Raw genomic sequence first — 25,880 nt, 5'->3', positions numbered from 1 at the left:
TATTTCAAATACTTGCCCTTAGCATGTATTTTCTCTACTTTACTGGAGCTCTCCTTTTTCCCTATTATTTTTCTACCATCACTGAAAAGGCTATATCAAGTGTTTCTTACTTTCAAGCACAGGGGAAGACAGTTTAAGACGTTGAAATATAATCCAGAAGATTCCATTAGACTCTATTTCTATGGTTTAAGACGAATGTATAAACGTTGTTAGCAGGTGTTGAATAGAGATTTCACGCCTGTTTCAGAATCGCTCAGTCTCAGAAGGTCATATATTTTCAGGGTCAAAATAGCAAATAGCAAAGTAGCAACATTTAATTGACTGTAGTCGGTTTTATTTGTATTATCATGTGACTATTGAATATTGACACCCATCATCTGTTGAGTGTGGTGTTGGGTTCTGAGAAAATGAAATATACTTATTCATGTCACTGAGGGAGAGAGGGTAATGTATAACATTTACATTATATCAGGTATCCTATTGAAATATTGAGTGCAGGGAAGCGATCACATGTGGCAGGCATTGATAAGGGGGGAGAGCTTCGGATTAGGCATCCAGGGGGTTGAGGTCAGGTCAGGTCACCTTAAGGGAGAAGGAACAATTTATTACCCCATCACTTAGTCTTCCTGTTGAACCATAACACATGTAAGGGTTGGAGAGAAGGAGGAGTACATCTAAAAAAAAATGTTTTACCTTTATTTAACTAGGCAAGTCAAATTCTTATTTTCAATGATGGCCTAGGCACAGCCTTGTTCAGGGGCAGAATGACAGATTTTTAACTTGTCAGCCCGGGGATTTGATCTCGCAAACTTTCAGTTACTAGTCCAACGCGCTAACCCCTAGGCTACCTGCCGCCCCGTAAATTGGAGTATATATACTTGTCTTGGTGGAAACATGTTTTGTCTAATGCGGCTCTATTGATCCTCTGGGAAGAATAAACTTGGTTAACCTTTCATAGTGTCCGTAGAGTTTTTTACTCTGGGAATTAGAACCTAACAGTGGTAATGGAAAGAAGGGACATATTACAGCAGACATGATGGGTACTGAGAGAGCACATTATTTACTTTATATCACCTCAGAAAAGAAGCCTAAATGTCACCTGCATGGAAATATTCCCCTATGTCAAACAAATATCCTTCAGAGAATCTCCAGCAGCCTTCAGACTCGAATAGCATTGTACAAAATAAATAATTAAATAGATTTAATTAATTAATATGAGGTATTAGGGAAATCAAACATGCAGATTTGACACGCTTCATCTTGAATAAACAATTTGTGGACTAAGCTCATTAATGATACAGCACTCTTTGTCTTTAATTTTATTAGTGGGGTGTGAGGATGGAGAGACAGGATGGGGGGGGTCTTTGTGCCTCTCAGCAGGGAAACTCAGTAGTATCTGACTGCACCCAGGCACCCACACCCCCTGGTCTATCTGAAACCAAACAATCACTGCCTTCTCAACATACGTTGTCTGTGTGTCTGTGCACGAGCCAATGCAAACTTTATAACAGCAGATGTTGGAATATTATAGCTTTCATGACAAATGTTATGGTCTTCTGTTCATTAAGAATGGAGCTATCTGGGGGAAATATTAGATGGATCGTTCCACTAAAAGAGTGTCTTGCATCCCTTTGATATTTTAAGTAGGAATTGTGCACCAATATTGATTTTTAAAAGCCTGTTATATTAAATGAAGGGCCCTTTAATATAGACTACATGGAGAATTCACTAAAGAAGTTTTCACTATCATTGTACAGCCCTAGTTATTTCTGAAGATTATTCATTATTTAATGATTCATTTATGTCTGTCCATCATTTTAAGGTCACCCTGTTACATGTACAGAACTCTCATTTTAATATAGTGAAGCTTTTTTTGTGGCGGAAATCTGAGCAGGTCGAGCATACAAGTCAACCCTGTTACCCATAGATAGACAGGTTAGAAATGTTTGAACAATTTCAATGTATTTGTGATTGCAATGTATTGAATTGCCACTCCCTTTTGCACGCAACAAGCTATATTGTATGCTAAAAAAAAATGTATAACACACTGTTCCTAAGTAAAATTATATTATTTTATACAAATACAATTGCTCGGAGAAAGATATTTTGTTTAACAAATAATATATTATTTTCTCAAAAAGATAGGGGTCTAAATGACTGGCATGATTGGATACCTCACCTTGCAAAGATAACAGCACTCAGCCTTTTTCTGAAATGTTTTATGAGATTGGAGAACATATTGGGAGGGATCTTAGACCATTCCTTTATACAGAATCCTTTCAGATCCTTGATATCCTTCCTCTGCGCTTATGGACTGCCCTCTTCAATTCAAACCACAGGTATTCAATTGGGTTGAAGTCCAGAGACTGAGATGGCCATTGCAAAATGTTGACTTTGTGGTCAATTAAAAAAATTCTTGGTGGATTTTGATGTGTTCTTGGGGTTGTTGTCTTGCTGGAAGATCCACTTGCAGCCAAGTTTCAGCCTCCTGGCAGAGTCAACCAGGTTTTATGGCTAAAATGTCCCGGTACTGAGTAAAGTTCATGATGCCGTTGACAAGGGCCCCAGGACCAGTGGAAGCAAAATAGCCCCATCACATCAAAGATCCACCACCATATTTGACAGTAGGTATGAGGTTATTTTCTGCAAACCCACCACTGGTGTGCGTGGCCAATGAGCTCTATGTTCATGTCATCTAACCAAAGCACCGGTTGGCGTTCGAACATTTGTTGGATGACATGAAAATAGAGCTCCTTGCCCATCATTATTTGTTAAACTAAATCTTTTTAAATTGTGTTAGTAAAAAATTATAACATTTAAAAAAATGTTTGCATACAATATAGCTCAATATTAGATTTTTTTATTTTATACAGTCTATTTTGTTATTCTTTATCAAGGGTTTCTGTCACGACTCCCGCCGAAGTCGGCTCCTCTCCTTGTTCGGGCGGCCTCGGCGGTCGACGTCACCGGTCTTCTAGCCATCGCCGCTCCACCTTTCATTTTCCATTTGTTTTGTCTTGTTTTCCCGCACACCTGGTTTACATCCCCTCATCACTCTACGTGTATATTATCCTCTGTTCCCCCCATGTCTGTGTGTGTAATTGTTCGTTACGTTTATTGTGTGACGCGGCAGGCGGGTTTTTTCCGGGTATTGTTTTGAACCCGTGGTATTGTATTGTTGTACATTATTTGTGTGACTAGTGCGCTATTCGCTTTTGCCTTTGGCTGGAGTGTTGTGACGCTGTTGCGTCCGACTGATTTGCTTCTGCCAATTAAAGTGTGCCTGTTCACTCATCTCTGCTTTCCCGCACCTGACTCCAGTTGACCAGTTGCGCACCCAGTCTGACAGTGCCAATCATTTTGGACCTGACTATATATCTGCGAAATTCACATTTTCGCACACATATCCCATTGACATAGATGAATGATCGACATGAAAGTCTGAGTTACACACACACAAATATGAAACATGACCTATAGGATTATCATATAGGGCTGCTCATATAACCATAACAGGCCGTGGTTACACCACTGCATGTGCTCCCTCAAGGCATGATTAATACATCAGTTACTGTTTGGTGAAATAGCACCTGATGGTAATCCCTCTTGTTGACAGCCTGATCAGTTACCATGGTGACAGTGTAACGAGTGTCTGGCTAGTCTTGCTTATGGCTAGTGTACTGTCATTAAGCCCAATGCTACGCTGGCTTTGTCCAAAGCCCTGTGGGCTGCACCCAGGTCCTGCCCGGGAAATGCTCTGGCATGTTTATTGATCCTGCAGCATTCTACTCACGAAGAGGAGAGGCTTCCTATAATGTCATCATGCCAGGGAACATAGTCTGTAATGGCCCTCACGGATACCACACAGAAGCTTTCATCCTATCCTCTCCAACACAGTCACTACAGCTATTCTTTCCTCATCCTTCACTCCCTCATTCCTTTACTTCATCTCTCTTTTTCTCTCTCTTTTTCCTTTCACCGAAATTCAGGGCTTTGAGTCACACGGCTGACGAGACACAGATAATCAGATTTCTCACAAAATGCCAGGTGCGGCGCAGTGGGCTGGTGGTGGTTGGGAGGCGTGTGGCGGTTCGAGGGGCTCTGTCAGGGAGCGGGCGTGGGGACGAGGGTGGTGGATGAGTTGCAGATTTTCTTTGCTAGGGGGCTATGCTTATCTTGGAGTCCCAGAGCTCACAGCTCTTATCACAGCCATTCATCAATCTCCCAGAGAGGCTGCTGTAGCCCACACAGACACTATAGTACCAGCCCCAGGAGAGCTAAGGAACAGAGGGCAAGGCCGCCAGCAGCAGCCTCTCTCTCGCTCATCATTGGCATGATTGGATACCTCACCTTGCAAAGATAACAGCACTCAGCCTTTTACTAAAATGTTTTATGAGATTGGAGAACAAATTGGGAGGGATCTTAGACCATTCCTCCATACAAAATCTTTCCATAGTACCAGCCCTGGGAGAGCTAAGGAACAGAGAGCAGGGCCGCCAGCAGCAGCCTCTTTCTCGCTCCCTCTCTCTCTGAGAAATGAGACAGAGGAGTACATGTGCCCTGTGCCATGTTAACCTCCACAGCATGTCTGATAGCTAGCCTCCAGTCCTCCAGTCCTTGGCTGCTCCTCTCTGCTCTGCTCTGCTTTGCCCAGTGTAAATCTCCTCTCTAAAGGCCAGTCTATGCTAATCTCATTAGTACCCACAGTGTTGAGGATGAGGCTAGCTACCAACACCCATTCCTCCACTGGCAGGCACTTACAGCTGGGCTGCTGCAGGAAAGGAGGTGCCTGTTTCTTGACCCCCCTTAGAGACAGAGATGAGTGAATCAAGGCAGTTTAATGTAAATCATTTGGCCAGAGCTTCAGACTAAAAAAAACTTCCAAGCAGTAGCCATCTACAGACACAAAGTACTGTACAATCCTGTCTCTTCAACTTGAAGGGTGACAATTGTCAGGCATAAATAATCAAATGTGTCATGTGGTTCCTCCTTTAAGCTTCCTTACTGTGAGCAGCTATACCTCCCATAATTTACAGTGTACCTCATAGCGCTAGTGCTCCCCACAGTTCCCTGGCCAGTGTTAATTGGCAGCAGGAGTTATTTGCCATAGCCCAGGTTCCCCAGCCCTCACCTTTGTTTCCCTGAGGCGAATCCTCTCTCTGTCTCTCTTTCTGTCTCTCTCTCTGCCTTTCTATCTCTCTCTCTCTGTCTTTCTATCTCTCTCGCTCTCTTCCTCACTGGGGCTTGATAAATCAGGTCTGGGCTGGCTGCGTGTGGGGAGGTTTTATAGTGATCAGATTGCCCACAGCCATCTGCCTCTCTCCCTCCGTCCCTCCACTTCTCCTGCTGTATGCTTGCACTTTGAATGCTTGACATTATAAAGAGTGTCGTAGCCACAGTGTGAATATTATAGATATGGTTCCAATGCGGCCATGATCCCTGTAGTGCCCATAATGTAAATCAAATCAAATCAACGTTTATTGGTCGCACACACAGACTTGCAGATGCTATCGCAGGTGCAGCGAAATGCTTTGGTTTTTAGCACCAACAGTGCAGTAACACCTAGCAATAAATAAATAAAAACAATACACACATAATCCCGAAAAATTCAGAAATATCAGAACGAGCAATGTCAGAGATCAGAATATATACAATACCAGTCAAAGGTTTGGACGCACCAACTCATTCCAGGGTATAAATATATTTTCTATTTTTCAAAGTAGCCACCCTTTGCCTTGATGACAGCGATGCACACTCTTGGCATTCTCTCAACCAGCTTCATGAGGTAGTCACTTGGAATGCATTTCAATTAACAGGTGTGCCTTTGTGGAATTTCTTTCCTTCTTAATGCGTTTGAGCCAATCAGTTGTGTTGTGACAAGGTAGGGGTGGTATACAGAAGATAGCCCTATTTGGTAAAATACCAAATCCATATTATGGCAAGAACAGCTCAAATAAGCAAAGAGAAGCAAAGTCCATCATTACTTTAAGACACAAAGGTAAAATGAAACATAGCTGTAATGTTGAGGCGGCATTGGAATGTACTACTCTCTTAAACTCTTGCTAAGCAGCACCCGTTAACCATCCTCCTGATAGGTCTAAACTTTACGAGGCATGTTACTTCACACATCTCTTCTCATAGCCGACCACGTGCACTGTTTTCTGAACCATATCTGGATGGATACATAAAGAATTACTGTGGGAATAAATATCACAGGATGACGAAAATATTGGGTAAAAGTAGGCTAATGCAATTGAAGGCGTGTATCAAAATGATGTCATCCTTGTAATACATTTGAAGCAATAGCCTAACAGCGTGTGCTTTGAGACAAGTGTGGGGATTCATCTTGATACATCAATAAATGTCCGATTTTTGTTTTCACTTAATCTCCGTTTGGATATTGGTTAGGCTACAATTAGGATGGGGAATTCTTAGCTAAGTTGAGGTGAGGGCTGCCCATGATCATCTTGTCCAGTTGGCTCATTTATTACAACATTTTGCCATGTTATGTAGTTTCACAAGTGGATTATTTTGCTGTTTACTCAGTCGTTTAGTAGCCTAGGCCTCCTCCCAACCAAAAGCCTGTGACTTCACTGACTTGTCTGATAATCAATCAATGTGATTTTGTTTCACTGAATCTCCATCTGTTTAGGCTATTTGGTTAACTGATTTCTTGTTGGCCAAATAAGTGGAGATGGTATAATAAGTGGAGGTGGTGTAATAAGTGGAGGTGGTGTAATAAGTGGAGGTGGTATAATAAGTGGAGGTGGTATAATAAGTGGAGGTGCTATAATAAGTGGAGGTGGTGTAATAAGTGGAGGTGGTGTAATAAGTGGAGGTGGTATAATAAGTGGAGGTGGTGTAATAAGTGGAGGTGGTGTAATAAGTGGAGGTGGTGTAATAAGTGGAGGTGGTGTAATAAGTGGAGGTGGTGTAATAAGTGGAGGTGGTGTAATAAGTGGAGGTGGTGTAATAAGTGGAGGTGGTGTAATAAGTGGAGGTGGTGTAATAAGTGGAGGTGGTATAATAAGTGGAGGTGGTATAATAAGTGGAAGTGCTATAATAAGTGGAGGTGGTGTAATAAGTGGAGGTGGTGTAATAAGTGGAGGTGGTGTAATAAGTGGAGGTGCCGTAATAAGTGGAGGTGGTGTAATAAGTGGAGGTGGTGTAATAAGTGGAAGTGCTATAATAAGTGGAGGTGGTATAATAAGTGGAGGTGGTATAATAAGTGGAGGTGCTATAGTAAGTGGAGGTGCTATAATAAGTGGAGGTGCTATAATAAGTGGAGGTGGTATAATAAGTGGAGGTGGTATAATAAGTGGAGGTGCTATAATAAGTGGAGGTGCTATAATAAGTGGAGGTGGTGTAATAAGTGGAGGTGGTGTAATAAGTGGAGGTGGTGTAATAAGTGGAGGTGCCGTAATAAGTGGAGGTGGTGTAATAAGTGGAGGTGCTATAATAAGTGGAAGTGCTATAATAAGTGGAGGTGGTGTAATAAGTGGAGGTGGTGTAATAAGTGGAGGTGGTGTAATAAGTGGAGGTGGTATAATAGGTGGAGGTGGTGTAATAAGTGGAGGTGGTGTAATAAGTGGAGGTGGTATAATAGGTGGAGGTGGTGTAATAAGTGGAGGTGGTGTAATAAGTGGAGGTGGTATAATAGGTGGAGGTGGTGTAATAAGTGGAGGTGCTATAATAAGTGGAGGTGGTGTAATAAGTGGAGGTGGTGTAATAAGTGGAGGTGGTGTAATAAGTGGAGGTGGTATAATAGGTGGAGGTGGTGTAATAAGTGGAGGTGGTGTAATAAGTGGAGGTGGTATAATAGGTGGAGGTGGTGTAATAAGTGGAGGTGGTATAATAAGTGGAGGGGGTGTAATAAGTGGAGGTGGTATAATAGGTGGAGGTGGTGTAATAAGTGGAGGTGGTATAATAAGTGGAGGGGGTGTAATAAGTGGAGGTGGTATAATAAGTGGAGGTGGTAGTTAATCTATTCGTTTGCTCATCCATCACTGATCAGAAACATTTATGATGCAATAATTTAGCCTAAATCATGTGTTGGCCTATTATTTTGCTCGATCGCATATAGGCAACTCCAAAATCCCACAGAGGTTGTGAAATATGAATGAAACTCGAATGCTTTTGAAAACAGGATTGCTATTATTTTCTATCAGTATCATGATGAAGGTAAGACCCTATGCCTGCTCCCTAACATCTATTTAATAAACAAAATAACAAGCTATTGATTTCATTTGGATGGTGCAGCCATGGCTGCACAGACCCATAATATAGGCCTAATTAAACAAAAAATATGCTATTTTATTCTGTTGAAAATACATTTGATAAGTCTTATGTTTCTTAGGATCTGCCTAAACAAATTAATACATTTATTTTTGAAGGTGTATATTCTCAATGGATTTATTCAAATAGATGCCCACACACATCTACCACTCATCCTTTGCATGCTGGTGAGAGCATGGGAGCTATAAAATGTGTATGCAGGCAAGAATGTGGTCAAATTAGGTCTGTTTGTAAGGGGTACTTGGAAAGAAATGTGCCGGCTAATTCCTGTAAATCCTATGTGAAATCAGTATTATTCACTCAAGTGTTTCCTTTATTTTGGCAGTTACATGTGTGTCTAGGGTTGCCTTGCATATAACATTATTTCAATGCTCTTGATCTAGTTCCATGCCCGGAGCATTCCTTATCATTTAGTGATATTTTCTTCATTTCCTCTGATGCATTATGATCTCCTCTAGTAATGAAAGAAAGGGTAGCATCCCCCGCTACAGAGAGAGGGAGAGTAGGAAAGGCTATGGGGATGAAAGAATGTAGTAAAGCACATACCGTCCCAGAGTTATGGAATCATCAGCCCTTACATGTAGAAATGCTTGAAGATACAGTAGCAGTTTCTCCATTGTTGTTTTTACAGCTCAAGGCCACTGGGGCTTAACAGATCAAAGATAAAAAGCACAAAGTATGTGGTGATCTTCTATACTCCCCCATGGATCCTACAGTATATTCTCTGTAGCATCTGTAGAAATATCTTAGGATATCAACCAACGGTCTCATTGGCTGTTATGTTCAGAGAGGAAGGTCTTCCTTGAAAAAAGATGTGGATAATTGGGTAATATTTGGTTGAGACATTGATCACTGAGATTATAACCTATCCTCATCCACTCAGAAAGACAGTTAGTTGAATTTCCAATGTGTTATCACTCTGGTTTCATCCATCTAAAGGCACAACCAAATTCCAATGAAAAACCAATGTCAGAGTTTTGGTTTCGTGCCTAAATGTCTATATCACTGAGCTTTCAACTATGAAAAAATTATAATGGGAATACAATGTTAGATATTTTGTTTATTTATTAATGTGTTACTTCATCTAATAGCAGGACTAAATGACTTGGATTGCAGATGAGATTACATTAAAAGTACATGGTGCAAGTCATCAATGCAGTTCGAGATTCTGTGCAGATTCTAACCACAATTGTGAAGATCTCCACAGACCTGCGACAACCTTGAACATGAACGCTTTATGTGATTATACAATACATTTAGTGTTACAGTAACTTACTAATTTTCAGGTTGAATGTTACATTAGTTTGTAAGACAGCCTGAACTTTAGTTTACGTTGATTACTTTCTTCAAATCCATTGTATTTTCCACATAGACGCAACGTCACAATACATTGACAAATTACGTTAAAACAATGTTGATTCATCTAGTTTGTGCCCAGTCGGACAGGCCTGCTTGTAGAGGTGGGTCACCTGCTCAAATATGCCTTGGATGGCAGTGCCACTTGCCGACTTTACCTGAGGCAATGCACCAAGCTGGTATCTCCTCACAATAAAGAGAATGAGAACAATAAAAGTATACACTACCCAACAACAAACTTTTCAAATCAATACACTTTTTTTCCAGACAGCCAAATAGATTCATAACTTGAGGACTTTTGGGGAGAGGCGGAAGTTCACAGGAGAAATAAGGCTGTTGACAGGCACTCCCTCTGTCTTGGGTCAGTGAGGACAGAGATGGAGAGAGAAGCAGAGAGAGGAAGTGAGCGGGCGTGCAGTCTCTCTCTGCGGCAGGCTAATGACAGCACTTTACCATAACCATGCTGCTGAGGTACTCACTGCCAAATAAAGCAGCCCTCGGTCTGATGCATGCTCTGGATCCACACCTGGTTATTATTCCATCCTCTACCTCTCCCAATATTTCCCACCCTCTCTTCCGCTATCTGCCCCCCTTTCTCTACTGCCCTTCAGTTGCTCCTTAGGAAAGAGATAAAGTCAAACTGCTATAGCAACAAAGATTGCTTCTGAATTTTGAAAAGGTCTAATATTTTTTTCCAAATACCAATTCAAGAACATCAATATTTTAGTAGCTGTTTTGAAGCCACTTAATTATGTTTATCACGTAATCAATCTACACGTTCATTATGGGTGTCTACAACACACATAATCACAACTAAATGATTTAACATCTTCTGTGAGAATAAACATCCCATTAAACAAATCAACTGAGACTAGATCAACTGACTGCTGACCCAATATTTCCCTCAAGCCTAACTGGACCCATTACTGTTGTAACAGTCTGTTCTCCTTACACTGTATCCATGTGAATAATCAGCTATAAACACGTGTTTAGTCAAATGCAGAGAAACACAACACACATCTCTCTAATGCAGTGGTTAAGAAGAGCCATCAATCCACTGTGCCACTGAGTGATGAAACAGGCCAATCTAGACCTAGAAAAAAAACATTAAAAACTTTACAAAGTAAAGAATAAAATACAATTTCTGAACTTAAGCAGGAATACAATATTTTATTTTTGAAGAGAGCCAACAACTAAACTCAAATAAAACATACTACTTTATGGCAAAACAAAACAAAACAAATACATGCTAAACCAGTTCAAATTTTTTAAGATAAATATAAAAATGCATTAGAAACAACAAAGTGATTAATGATAATTTTAAAAGCTTCTACGAACATTTATAAAAATCTGAATTAAACAACAGTTGGATGGATCCTATAGCTTTCTCAGACTCAAAAATGATCAGCAGACAAAATATAATCACTAAAAACTTAGATCAACCAAAAAGTAATATTAGATACTGTGTCACGTCCTGACCCTTGTAAGATGTCATTTTCTATAGTAAAGTAGGTCAGGGCGTGACAAGGGGTGTTTTGGGTGGTTTTCTATTTTTTCTTTTCTATGTTTAAGTTCTAGTTTTTCTATTTCTATGTTTTTTTTGGGTTGATCTCCAATTGGAGGCAGCTAGTCCTCGTTGTCTCTAATTGGTGATCATATTTAAGTTGTTTTTTTTTCTATTGTGTTTGTGGGTAGTTGTTTTCCGTTTTGTTGTCTGTTGCCTGACGGAACTGTTTGCTGTCGTTTTGTTTCTTTGTAAAAGTGTTTCGTTTTTCATTAAAGAATAATCATGAGCACTCAACACGCCGCGCCTTGGTCCCCTCTATACGATGCTCGTTACACTCTGTTAAAACATTCACGCGGAGAAAAGCACCAGGGAATGGATGGCTTTCCCACAGAATTCTATTTTTGGGACAAAGTAGCGCCCCTATTTACAGAAATGACAACACACGTCACTCAATTCAGTACTTCATAGTTCCATGTATCAAACAGTTTTTTAAGTTATATACCAGGAAAAAAGTAGAGTCCCCTGCTGATTATAGACCCATAAGTTGAATAAATTGTGACAACACTTACAAGCAATATAATGGCAAACTTGATACCAGACTTGATACATATCAATCAAACAGGGTTTATAAAAAATAGACACTAACTAAGAAATACAAGACCGTGTTTCAGTTTAATGCAATATGCAAAAAAACAGATATCATTTATCAATAATGGCTGTTGACGCCGAAAAGGCTTTAGAAAGGGGCACACAATGGGGATGTCCTCGCTCCCACTCCTGTTTGCATTGGTAATTGAACCGATTGCAGAAATAATTATACAGGACCCAAAAATAACAGGTATTGGTAAACATGAATATAAACTAAACTTATTTGCAGACAATCTCCTGATATACAGCGCATTCGGAAAGTATTCAGACCCCTTGACTTTTTCCAAATTTTGTTACATTACAGCCTTATTCTAAAATTGATTAAATTGTATTTTTTCCTCATCAATCTACACACATTACCCCATTATGACAAAGCAAAAATAGATTTATAAAATATTTGCAAATGTATTAAAAAAATGAAATATCACATTTACATTGTTGGCAGCGATTACAGCATTGAGTATTGGGTATGACGCTACCAGCTTGGCACACTTGTATTTGGGGAGTTTCTCCATTTCTTCTCTGCAGATCCTCTCAAGCTCTGTCAGGTTGGATGGGGAGCGTTGCTGCACAGCTATTTTCACAGCTATTTTCAGGTCTCTCCAGAGATGTTTGATCATGTTCAAGTCCGGGATCTGGCTGGGCCACTCAAGAACATTCAGAGACTTGTTCCGAAACCATTCCTGCGTTGTCTTGTCCTGGCTGTGTGCTTAGGGTCGTTGTCCTGTTGGAAGGTGAACCTTTACCCCAGTCTGAGGTCCTGAGCGGTCTGGAGCAGGTTTTCATCAAGGATCTCTCTGTACTTTACTCTGTTCATCTTTGCCTCGATCCTGATTAGTCTCCCAGACCCTGCCGCTGAAAAACATCCGCACAGCATGATGCTGCCACCACCATGCTACACCGTAGGGATGGTGCCAGGTTTCCTCTAGACGTAACACTTGTCATTCAGGCCAAAGAGTTAAATCTTGGTTACATAAGACCAGGTAATCTCTGTTTCTCATGGTCTGAGAGTATTTAAGTGCCTTTTGACAAAATCTAAGCAGGCTGTCATATGTGCCTTTTACTGAGGAGTGGCTTCCATCTGGCCACTCTAACATAGGTTCACCCATCTCCACAGAGGAACTCTAGAGATCTGTCAGAGTGACCATCGGGTTCTTGGTCACCTCCCTGACCAAGGCCCTTCACCCCCGATTGCTCAGTTTAGGAAGAGTCCTGGTGGTTTCAAACTTCTTCCATTTAAGAATGATGGAGGCCACTGTGTTCTTGGGGACCTTCAATGCTGCAGACATTTTTTGGTACCCTTCCCCAGATCTGTGCCTCGACACAATCCTGTCTTGGAGGTCTACGGACAATTCCATCAACCTCATGGCTTGGTTTTTGCTCTGACATGCACTGTATATAGACAGGTGTGTGCCTTTACAAATCATGTCCAATCAATTGAATTTACCACAGGTAAGTTGTAGAAACATCTCAAGGATGATCAATGGAAACAGGATGTGGTATTTCTGTTTTAAAAATTTTATATATGCCTAGATTGCTGAGAATATTTTTTTATATTTAATCCAGTTTAGAGTAAGGCTGTAATGTAAATAAAAATGTGGAAAAATTCAAAGGTTCTGAATACTTTTGGAAGGCACTGTAAATTAACCAACACTGAAAACTCAATGGCCCCTTTGCTAAAAATATTTTCAGAATACTCGTGGAAAAAAATGAAATAATGGCAACAGGAAAAATAAAAAGAATAACTCACAATCTACTGCAATCCTTTAAGTGGACCAAAAAATTATTAAACACTTAGGATGCTTAATAAGTGACAACATACAAAAGAGTGTGCAAAGCTGTCATCAAGACAAAGGGTGGCTACTTTGAAGAATCATTTTGATTTGTTTAACACTTTTTTGGTTACTACATGATTCCATAAGTGTTATTTCATAGTGTTGATTTCTTCACTATTATTCTACAATGTGTAAATAGTAAAAATAAAGAAAAACCCTTAAATGAGTAGGAGTGTCCAAATGTTTGACTGGTACTGTATATAAATATAACTTTATTCCATTACTCAACAATAAGAAAGCAGTAGTAATTAAATGTGTTACGTCTGCTTCCAACTCACACCTTCAAACACGTAGATCCCCTGAACGCAGCTCACTCTCCAGATCCCAATCACCTGAATTCTAATCACCTGTTCACACAACTGTATGTCATTATCACACACTATTTAGTTCAGTTCTTTGCACCCCATCACTGTGAGGTATTGTTTGTTTTGTGACACATGTCTTTCGGAGCTCTGTTTTTCCCTGTGATTTACTCCTTCCGTGTATGATAGTTTTTTCCTGCCTCACTAACGAAGCCTTTTGCCTATTCCCTGCCTGTACTTTAGCCTAGCGGAATTCCTGTTTTCTACCTATTGACTGATCTCCCGGACTGTGTTACTAGCCTTTTCCCTGCCTGTACTGTTGCCCTTTTGGATCCCCTGTGTATGACCTTCTGCCTGCCCCTGGACCCAGCTACCTGCCTCCTCCTGTGGTTCTTTACAATAAACACCTGCTGCGCCCTGCGCTTGAAACCAGCTCTCTCCCCCCGTGTTCATTACAAAATGGAACAATCTTCCCTTAAATCATACAGGTAGAATAAGCCTTGCATGTCTCCCAAAGCTTTTGTATTTATTTTCGGTAATACCATTTACCCCACCAAAGACATTCTTAAAAAAAGTTTACTCCTTCATAAGACTTCATATGGCAAATATAAGTCATTGAATAAAAAGGAAAGTTTTACGTCTGTCTGAGGGGGGTTTTTAACCTCCCAGACTTGGAATTGTTTCAACTTGCAACCCAAGGCTTTTACTTGTGACATATAGTTAAGTCCACTAAAGAGGAACAGTGGGTACATATTGAAGATGTACATGCTCATCCCAAAAATATTTTTGTTTTTATTTTTTTCGAAAGGATAAAGCTAAGAACATGAACAACTTCATAGTTAAGAACACTAGAACAATATGGAAGAAAATGAAATGTATTCTACATGAACCAATATCTCTCCCTAAAAACACAACCCTATGGAACTTGGATAGTTTTCAGAATTCTAAAGGCATAAAAAGCGTAAATGACTTGGTAATATGAAATACATTTATTTCCATGACAGAATTAAAAGGCAATTGTTGACTGACCAATGTAGATTTTTTTTTATGTAATTTTTTTCAAATACATGCAACTTAAAAGTTACATATCACAACATTTAGATTTTAAATCTTTAAGACCTTTGGTGAATTGTATTTGTGTGAGAAAATGATGTTCATATGATAGCGAAGATATACAAAACCTTGCAGAGAGCATATCTCTTAAAAGCATTATTTACTATTGGATCCAGGACTTAAATAACTGATGTTGGCACAACATGGAGGGAATGTTGGAGCAACTAACAGAAATGACAGTTAATGAAAAGTTACGCTTAATTATACAGGAGACAAAATTCACAAATTCTACAGCACAATGGCAGAGTCATGTCTTAAGTGTAATACTAATAATGAGTTAGAAAGGTGGCTGTCAGAAGTATTACAATGTAAACTTACTTTTAATCCATCTGTTTGCATTTGTAAGACATGGCATATGGGGGTGTAGTGAGACACAATGGGCTAGAAAATGATCTTGTCATGAAAAACTGTTTACTAAAAACTTGGAAATCAATCAATCTGTCATCATTAACACATGTATTTAAATATTAAAAAAGCATGGGCAACCGAGAAAAACAAATTGGTACAGTTTAAGGCCATGTGGCAAACAATAATGCAGGCACTAGGGATGGGGGTGTGAGCAGAGGAGATGTAGTCGTTGTTTGTGTGCATTTGTGGGTTGCTGTTTGTATGTGTATGTTGGTATTTGGTGTGGAGAAAAGTCGAATATCCAATAGCAGTCCAATATCTGCTAGCAGACAATTTATTCTCCTGTATCTTCGGACCGGGTTACAGTAATAGGCAATGTAAAGCCCCACTATTACCAATTACTAGAAGAAAACGGTGATCAGTGACCCAAATTGTCACGCTTTGAAAGAATCCTGTCTTCATCTCTGAGTAAGGGACCATGGTGATGAGAGAAATACAAATACACCATGCTGCGAACATAAATACACTTTCCTTCTCTCTCTTCACATCTGGTCAAGTCAGGGGACCATCTCTCAGTTCATTGGTCATCGGAGTGTAGTCCTAATCCTGTCAGATAGCCTATCTCTGCTTAGTCCTCAGATGTACCCATACATCCATGCAGGAACACTAGACTGAACCACAATCCCTACCAAGATAAGCACTATCTGCAGTAGGTTCAGACTTCCAATTCACCACTGAGGAGAGAACATACCCTTTTTTGCCTGGTACTGCAATGGAATATGGCCCACATCACTTTGTGGCATTTTATTCTTTGCCGTTCAGCCATGGCCTCACTTTACCGCGGCACTAATACACATTGATTATTGGGAGTAGGGATATTTATAATGCCCAGCTTTCCATGTCCTTTCAGAATAGAAGGGCGCAAGGTAATTTGAGACATTTATTCTGAATTAGCAAGTAACAACCTTGACTTGAGAGTTCGAGACTACCACTTACCTGTCTGCTTTTTATGATGACAGTTACCCATTATATTAAACCATTCTCTGGACAGATTGCTCTTAAATTGCTTCTACTCCTCTGCCATTTGAAAAATAAAAGATGTGTACTTGAAGTATTGAGAGCTGGTGCCAGATTTCCTGGAAATCCACCAGCCCATAGTATATACTGTATGTTCTCTTGTCCAGGGAAGGAGATATTAGTTAATAGCCATTGGCTTTGGGACCCAAATGAATTATGTCAAATTGTTTATTTGAATAGGAAAAATAAATGTCATACTTTGAAATGGTACATAAATAACTATTTTCTTTGGCAAAACAATTTTCTGAGAGCTTTAACTTCACATCACAACAGTTGTCAAAGTACAGTACTGCTCAGTCAAATGGAATACGTCTGAACTGTACCTTGTTATTTTTATAGACATATTGTTACAGGAAAATGACATTCAACTAAGCGCAACACATCTACATCAAGAGCAGGTCTGCTTTAAATGATTCATGTAAGTCTATTGTAAATTATACTGTGCTCTCCAGTTTTCTGTGGGGTTAATAAAAATCACTCAGTATTTCTCTGCTTCTCTCTCCTTTTCAGTGTATTTCTCTCCCTCGCAACGATTCTCTCTCCTTATTCCTCTCAGTTTCTTCCATCTGCCTCTTAATGGCAATATTTCTCATCTCTTCATTTCCCTATTCTCTGTTCCATCCATGTTCTCTGTTCTCCTCTGGAGAAGACAATGCTGATGTGGGCTGTTCCCTAAGTTGTCCCAGACCCCTATTGACTGAGCCACTCTGTCTGTGAGACTCAATTAATTAAAAAAGAACAAGAAAAGATGAACAACCCACAATACCCAGGGGGCTCAATTTATCTACAGGAATTCACAGCTTGAAAAAAAATGATTGACACTCGTAACCTTCATTGGGATGTAATCTTCATCTTTAGCACTCTGAGATCTAATTAATTAGTGGAATCTCATTTCCGACCTAATGCAACTGGACAGAGCCGTGATGGAGTAGGGCGGCAGAGGGGAGGAGGATAGGAGAAGAGGAGAGCCCAGAGGAGGGGGGGTGCCATATTCCATCACTGTCTGTGAACTGTGTCCACCGTATTCATCCCACCAGAGCGAGAGGGGGATCTAGACAGGGGGCATTGTACACAACCGCTGGCACACTGGCTATGTGACATCTTACTTTCACACAAACATCACACCATAGCCCTGGGATCAGTTCAGGAAAGGCTTGCATGATCAGGGCCTTGTGAGTGAAGCATCTGCTTACATGGAATACATGGAATAGATTCAGCATAGTACTTCACTCTTCTAGACTCTAGAGGACCAGTATCAGAGCAAATAGTATGAGCGACAAAGTAGTGTCCAACAATGTGTGTTCTTGTGTGTCAGAGAAAAGGAGTGTGGGTGTGTGAGAAAAAGGTAGAATGAGGAAGGATAAATCAAAGAGAGTGTTTGTTGAATGTGGACTGACCCATTTCTCTTAGATGCTAATTGACATTGATGTAAAGTAGTAAAGTAGGTGATTCTTCTCTCAGGTCAGTTCATTTGTCTTCTAGACAATCTGTTTTTAGTGTCCTTCTCACAAATGTCACGTATTATAACCTGTTATGGCTAGGGGGCAGTATTTTCACGGCCGGATAAAAAACGTACCCGATTTAATCTGATTATTACTCCTGCCCAGAAACCAGAATATGCATATAATGGATAGAAAACACCCTAAAGTTTCTATAACTGTTTGAATGGTGTCTGTGAGTATAACAGAACTCATATGGCAGGCAAAATCTGAGAAGATTCCAAACAGGAAGTACCCTCTCTGACCATTCCTTGAGCTTCTTGGCTCTGTTTATTGAAAACCTAGGATCTTTGCTGTAACGTGACACTTCCTACGGCTCCCATAGGCTCTCAGAACCCGGGAAAAAGCTGAATGATGTAATTCCAGCCGCTGGCTGAAAAACATTAGCACCTTTGGTAAGTGCTCTATCAGGGGACCATCAGACTGAGGCTCGTGCACGAGGGGATCCCATGTTTTTACTTTCTCTCTCTTTGAACGTAAACACGGTTTCCCGGTCGGAATATTATCGCTTTTTTACGAGAAAAATGGCATAAAAATTGATTTTAAACAGCGGTTGACATGCTTCGAAGTACGGTAATGGAATATTTAGAATTTTTTTGTCACAAAACGCGTCGGGCGCGTAACCCTTATTTACCCTTTCGGATAGTGTCTTGAACGCACAAACAAAACGCCGCTATTTGGATATAACTATGGATTATTTTGAACCAAACCAACATTTGTTATTGAAGTAGAAGTCCTGGGAGTGCATTCTGACGAAGAACAGCAAAGGTAATAACATTTTTCTTATAGTAAATCTGACTTTGGTGAGTGCTAAACTTGGTGGGTGTCCAAATAGCTAGCCCTGTGATGCCGGGCTATCTACTTAGAATATTGCAAAATGTGCTTTCACCGAAAAGCTATTTTAAAATCGGACATAGCGAGTGCATAGAGGAGTTCTGTATCTATAATTCTTAAAATAATTGTTATGTTTTTTGTGAACATTTATCGTGAGTAATTTAGTAAATTCACCGGAAGTTTGCGGGGGGTATGCTAGTTCTGAACGTCACATGCTAATGTAAAAAGCTGGTTTTTGATATAAATATGAACTTGATTGAACAAAACATGCATGTATTGTATAACATAATGTCCTAGGGGTGTCATCTGATGAAGATCATCAAAGGTTAGTGCTGCATTTAGCTGTGGTTTGGATTTATGCAACATTATATGCTAGCTTGAAAAATGGGTGTCTGATTATTTCTGACTGGGTACTCTGCTGACATAATCTAATGTTTTGCTTTCGTTGTAAAGCCTTTTTGAAATCGGACAGTGTGGTTAGATAAAGGAGAGTCTTGTCTTTAAAATGGTGTAAAATAGTCATATGTTTGACAAATGGAAGTTTTTGTATTTTTGAGGAATTTGTAATTCGCGCCACGCCCATCATTGGCTATTGGAGCAGGTGTTCCGCTAGCGGAACGTCTAGATGTAAGAGGATAACAATGAAAGGCCATAAACCTCCCTATACACTCTTGGAAAAAAGGGTTCCTAAAGGGTTCTCCGGCTATCCCAATAGGATAACAATATTTGGTTCCAGGTAGAACTATTTTGGGTTCCATGTAGATCCCTCTGTGGAAAGGGTTTTACATGGAACCCAAAAGGGTTCTACCTGGACACAAAAACAGTTCATTAAAGGCTTCTTCTACGGGGACAGACGAAGAAGACTTTTAGGTTCTAGATAGCAGCTTTTTGTAAGAGTGTACACTTTGGGAGACTATTTGGGCATTTGGCTGAAGATAATCCGTTCTGTAAAACAGTAGACCTCTGTAAAAGTTTTCTGACCTTACATTCTGATCATAGGCAGCCTGGAAGCATAGAGAGTCCCAAGAAGGCAATCTAAAGGTGCATTACGATGTCAGAAGATGAAAGGGCTGATGAGAGAAAGAGAAGGAGAAAAGGGAGAAAGGAAAGAGTAAGGCAGCAGAGAAGAATCCCTCCCTCCGTTCTATCTCAGAACGCCATGCCGCTCCTTTCCTCCCTCTCTTCACAGCTCCCTTTAGAGCATCACAACTCTATTTCTGAAGCCAGGTGCCTCAATCTCTGGATCATAATAGGGAAATAAAAGGGAGTTTATAAACTGGAGTGCACACATCAGATCTGCAGTAATGACATTTTACCAATTGAAGTCGCCGCTGTATTATTTGCATATAGATGACATAATATAATAACTCTCTCCCCTACCTGGAGGAAGAGTAAATATTTTTCTGTCTGCTTTGTCTCATTGTGGTGACAGAGGGAAGCAGCTGCTAATTGAGGAGAGGAAGGAATCTTTATGTGGCGACTGACATTCAATTATGTCTGAGGGATCAGATTAGGTGGCGGACGAGGAATGTTTGAAAACAACATTTTGCGGGCGGTGGCGGACAGGCGGGGCGGTAATTTGAATGGCTGTTTGAGGGCGGGGGTGAATGCCGCTGCTCTGAATGAAATCACTACGCTATGACCCGGGAGTAATTGGATGTCCGAAGTGAAGCGCTGAGAAACGAAGGTAGAGAGAGAGACAGAGAGAGAGAGAGAGAGAGAGAGAGAGAGAGAGATGCTCAGTTAGTAGAGCATGGTGCTTGCAATGCCAGGATAGTGGGGTCGATTCCCTGGACCACTCATACTTAAAATGCACGCATGACCGTAAGTCGCTTTGGATAAAAGCGTCTGCTAAATGGCATATATTATTACATACAGTATATTATTATTATTATTATATTAAAGTTGGAGAGAGAGAGAGCGAGAGAGGTGAGGAATTGAGGAAGTAGTAGAGGGAGAGGGAAAAACTGACAGGCAGGCAGAATGAATGGTAGACTTGTGATGAGGACAACTTGCCAAAGCCAGAGTTCACAACACACACACACACACACACACACACACACACACACACACACAACACACACACACACACACACACACACACACACACACACACACACACACACACACACACACACACACACACACACACACACACACACACACACACACACAGCCTCTCTCATCACCAAGCCAAATAAACCATTTCACAAGCACTGCTTTCTTATCAGCCCAAACACCATGATGAGTTCACACTGGCAAGGTCACCACTAATAAACGGGGTCATTCTCTCGCGCCTCCATTACTCATTATGTACTGCTGATCAAGCTGAGCGCTATGGATTCCATTCACACCATGTACCTTCATGTACTAACTAGGAGGACTGCGGTGACAAATGGAAGGTAAACATCCATTTGTCACATCAAGAACATAGAACAGAGAAGGGGAATACCAGCTACCATGGCCATCGTATCAACATGATTGGTTATAACGAGATAGATACACAGGTACGACAAACTCAGAAAATAATGTTTGTCTGTCCTCCTGTCACTCTTAAATAAATGTCTTGTTATTGTACCATTTTCTTGTTAAGTGTTATTTTGTGTCTGACAGAGATATGAATTTAACAAGTAGCTCTGATAACCCCTCTGTTTAAACTCAGACAGATGTATAGACGAATGAACGGATGGACGGACAGACAGAGCCATTGAAGCATTCAGGATAGGTCATGTTCCTGTCTGGGTTACTCTCAGAGGTAACAGGAACAGTGAATGTGGACAGACCTCTGCTCCCCAGACCCCACATAGGGAGGACATTGATTTGAACGTTGATTTTGGCTCTTTGTAATTCATCCGTATGGAAGAGGAGGAGGGTCTGCCAGGCATATCGATTGGCTGCCGTTACCAGTGACAGGTCCCAGATTGCCCAGAGAGAACTAGAAATCCACAGTCACCATCATTAACAGTCTGCCCACACCAGTTAGGTCCCAGCCAGACCAGCAGCACCATGGGCCTGTACACCGTAATCTACAGCACCATCACTACTTCCTCAATCACATTAGTCTGCCTTTCTGTATGTGTGTGCGTGTGTGTGTGTGTGTGTGTGTGTGTGTGTGTGTGTGTGTGTGTGTGTGTGTACGTGTGTGTGTGTACGTGTGTTCGAGTGTGCATGTGTGTGTCAGTGACACCTGGCAAAGCCATCGCAAAGTAAACTAGATTAAAGACACAGCTTGAAACATATCAGAGCTGCTCAAATAATTCATAGCAGGGTGTTGATGATTCAAACCTACAACAATTACTTTTTATTGGCACATACTACAAGCAAATATGACTTTCGATTATGTTATTTTCTTTTTGACTCACATTTAATAATATGTGCATTACTACTCACTGCTTTGTGCTAACCTAAAGAGCTTTACACTGCTCTGTGCTTAAGCAACGGAACACAAGCCTCGCTTGTGAAAGTGCTGGCATTATAAACCAACGTGGACTTCCCCAATGGGTTTAAGAGCATAGCAACACACTACACGGCACCTGTCTGTCACTCAGAGTGCTATACATCCTCAGAGCAGCAGCAGCATGGGTCAGAGGAGGTCCAGAGTAGATAAGTAGCAACAATCATTATACACACGACCTCCAACTGACCTTTCATTGTGCTTCAGCAGGAATCACAGGCTGTAATTAACGGTTGGTGAGTGGAGAAGTGGAGGTGTGGAGACAAGTATAGACCAAAAGCCTTCGCTAAATATGGTACATGCACACAGCATGTACCATATAATTGAATTGAATCATTTCAAATGATAGAGGAATGTGGGAATGTACACTGAGTGTACAAACATTAGGAACACATTCCTAATATTGAGTCGCACCCCTTTTTTCCTACAGAAAAGCCTAAATTAGTTGGGGCATGGACTTGTTCAACAGGGATGCTGGCCCATGTTGACTCCAGTGCTTCCCATAGTTGTGTCAAGTTGGCTGGATGTACTTTGGTGGTGGACCATTCTTGATACACACAGGAAACTGTTGCGCAGCGTTGCAGTTCTTGACACAAACCAGTGCACCTGGCACCCACAACCATACCCAGTTCAAGGGTACTTACATATTTTGTCTTGCTCATTCACCCTCTGAATGGCACACATACACAATCCATGTCTCAATTGTCTCAAGGCTTAAAAATCCTTCTTTAACCTGCCCCCCCCACCCTTCATCTACACTGATTGAAGTGGATTTAACAAGTGACATCAATAGGGGATCATAATTGTTCAGCTTTTTTTTACATAACAGCAATTGCAGGGACACCACACAGAGAGTTGGTAAACTTCACAGTGCCATGATAACCACACGCCATGAACCTGATTCATCTGAAAAGCTGACTGGTACTGAAGGAGGGGTGTAGGCCAGATAAAGCTTGGGCTGACAGTGCCTCTGTGTGCTGTAGAGTGATGGCCTCCGGGTCCTGGGCAGGTCCAAGGTGAAATTGTCTGTCGGAGGAGAGGAGAGAGGAAGCTCTACTCCGCTGTGCTCCAGGTACTGATGACTGTGGACAGGATGTAGGATAGTTGTGATGAGGGGAAGGGAGGTTGGTCGTTTGACGAGGGGAGGCAGGCCGTGACAGCACAATGGACTGGAAAGTCCATTAATCACAACGCACCACAGCCAGGAGACTGAGACAACAGCTCTAAACACTAACATGAAACATATACACGTAGGCACACACACACACACACATAAAAACACACACAGAGCCCATTATTCAGGGCTATCAATCTGACAGACAGCTGGTATAACTCACACATTGTGCCTGTCAAATCAACCCATCACATCTGGCACTGGAAAGGCTTTTTAAAAATGCAAACATACCTTTACATCCACTGCAGCTTAAAGTTTATTCCTTTATAAAGAACAAGTGAAAGCATTTGATGTTAACCAATTGATTTTGCCATGATTGAAATGTCTGAGCATGAGAGTGTTGTGTAGTTCTGGCCAGCGTCTGTGAGACTGTGTGTCCATCAGATAGACTACTGCTCTTAGGCTTGCAGAGACAGAGAGATCCGATCTCTAAAGTCTGTCTTTCCTGTCTGATCGTCTGCATACAGTATACGCTACTTCACAGCCCCTAGGAAAATGGCCCCTTCTGTGTACCATATTATCTGTCAAAAATATAGTCTGCCATTGATCCAAAAAGTGAGAGGTAGAAAGAAAGGAGAGAGGAGCAGACAAAGTGGAGGGAAAAATAGATACGAAGGACATAGATGTGCAAATCAAGACAGAATTTAACGCCTGAGTGAGAGTGGTGGAGGGAAAATCAACTTGATTTCAATGTGACAAAATAGATTTTCCAATTTTCGATGGACTGCTTTGCCTCCCGGGGCACCATGGAATGTCCATCTAAATACACTTACAGCTCAACCTGAATTATGTCCAATGCATTTACAGGGTGGAGGAACAACGTTTTTCATCCAGCAAAAAAAGTAGTTTGGTGTGCCAGACGGAGGGTGTGTGATACATACTTATGAGTATCTGCTGAAGTAGCCGAGGTTTAAAGCTCTCCAGACACCTAGAAGATACAGATGTAGGATCTCTTTTGTTGCTGAGAATTTTCCTGCTCAGCAGGAAATGCAAACTTGAAGTGTATTCGATGATTAAAAAGGCTTCTAAAGACAATGATTAGTTGATTTTTGGTGTGTTAGCTGGGGCTGGGGCAAAAGTGTGACACAAATCAGGCCACCGAGCACTGAAGTTGCCCACCCCTTGTTTACATCATTTTCATGCTCATTAAACTATTCAGTGACCACTCATGCCCTGTGGATGGGTGCATTGTCATGGTAGCCAAAATAATGGCTTTTTCTACATGACCCTAAGCATGATGGGATGTTAATTACTTAAGTAAGTCAGGAACCACACCTGTGTGGAAGCACCTGCTTTCAATATACTTTGTATCCCTCATTTACTAAAGTGTTTCCATCATTTACTAAAGTGTTTCCATTATTTACTAAAGTGTTTCCATCATTTACTAAAGTGTTTCCCTCATTTACTAAAGTGTTTCCATCATTTACTAAAGTGTTTCCATAATTTACTAAAGTGTTTCCATTATTTACTAAAGTGTTTCCATCATTTACTAAAGTGTTTCCATCATTTACTAGTGTTTCCATTATTTACTAAAGTGTTTCCATCATTTACTAAAGTGTTTCCATTATTTACTAAAGTGTTTCCATCATTTACTAAAGTGTTTCCCTCATTTACTAAAGTGTTTCCATCATTTACTAAAGTGTTTCCATAATTTACTAAAGTGTTTCCATTATTTACTAAAGTGTTTCCATCATTTACTAAAGTGTTTCCATCATTTACTAAAGTGTTTCCATCATTTACTAAAGTGTTTCCATTATTTTGGCAGTTACCTGTATATGGGATTTTGTCTATTTTGTCTGTAACACAGACACAGGTATGAACTATAAACATGCAATAAAGGGGTGATCATGTTCAATACAACCCACTAATCATGCAATTTCGAACTCAAAAGAAATCAATAGCATCCTTCATGAGCACAGACCAGGCGCTCAATGTTTGAATTACACACAGTACTAACACATTTATCAATTAATCATCTATGAGAGTTATAGCTCAGAGATCCACTCATTGCCATTTGATAGTGATTTCCCTGTTCCATCTGAGAGGTTTCTGTTGGACTTGTTGGACACAGCCAATGCTGGTGGATAAGTGTGTATCACCTCAATTAAACCAAGCTCTAAGTGTCTGACAACAGCTAATATTCCTCTTCCACGAGCACAGTGAATCGATGTTCTGGCATTCGTCACCCTGCTGAAAAAGCAATCATGCCGTTGTCTCGCTCCGGTTAAGGAATGGGGCGATGCTGCCTCCGCTTGCTCATTAGAATGCACCACAGAAATCCACCCCCCCCGCCTTCCCTCACCCCCCTCATCTCCCCAGCACAGTGACCCCTCTCCCGCCTCCTTCATTCGCCTATCTGCAGTCTCTTTACTGACAATAAGAACAGTGATTTAAAACATCATGGTAGTGAGGCAGTGAGACAGCAGCAGTGTTTTCAG

At 40.8% G+C, this 25,880-nt stretch overlaps 1 protein-coding gene across 3 annotated transcripts in view; it reads right to left on the bottom strand.

Annotated features, from left to right (window-relative positions):
• cdh13 (cadherin 13, H-cadherin (heart)) overlaps positions 1-25,880 on the bottom strand; it is a 493,352-nt gene that overhangs the window by 136,166 nt on the left and 331,306 nt on the right. The gene's annotated exons all lie outside the window — the stretch shown is intronic.

Source organism: Salmo trutta, chromosome 7 (genome assembly GCF_901001165.1).
Source record: "Salmo trutta chromosome 7, fSalTru1.1, whole genome shotgun sequence".
Lineage (NCBI taxonomy): Eukaryota > Metazoa > Chordata > Actinopteri > Salmoniformes > Salmonidae > Salmo > Salmo trutta.
Note: the sequence above shows the minus strand (reverse complement) of the source record. Positions and strands in the feature narration are given on the sequence as shown.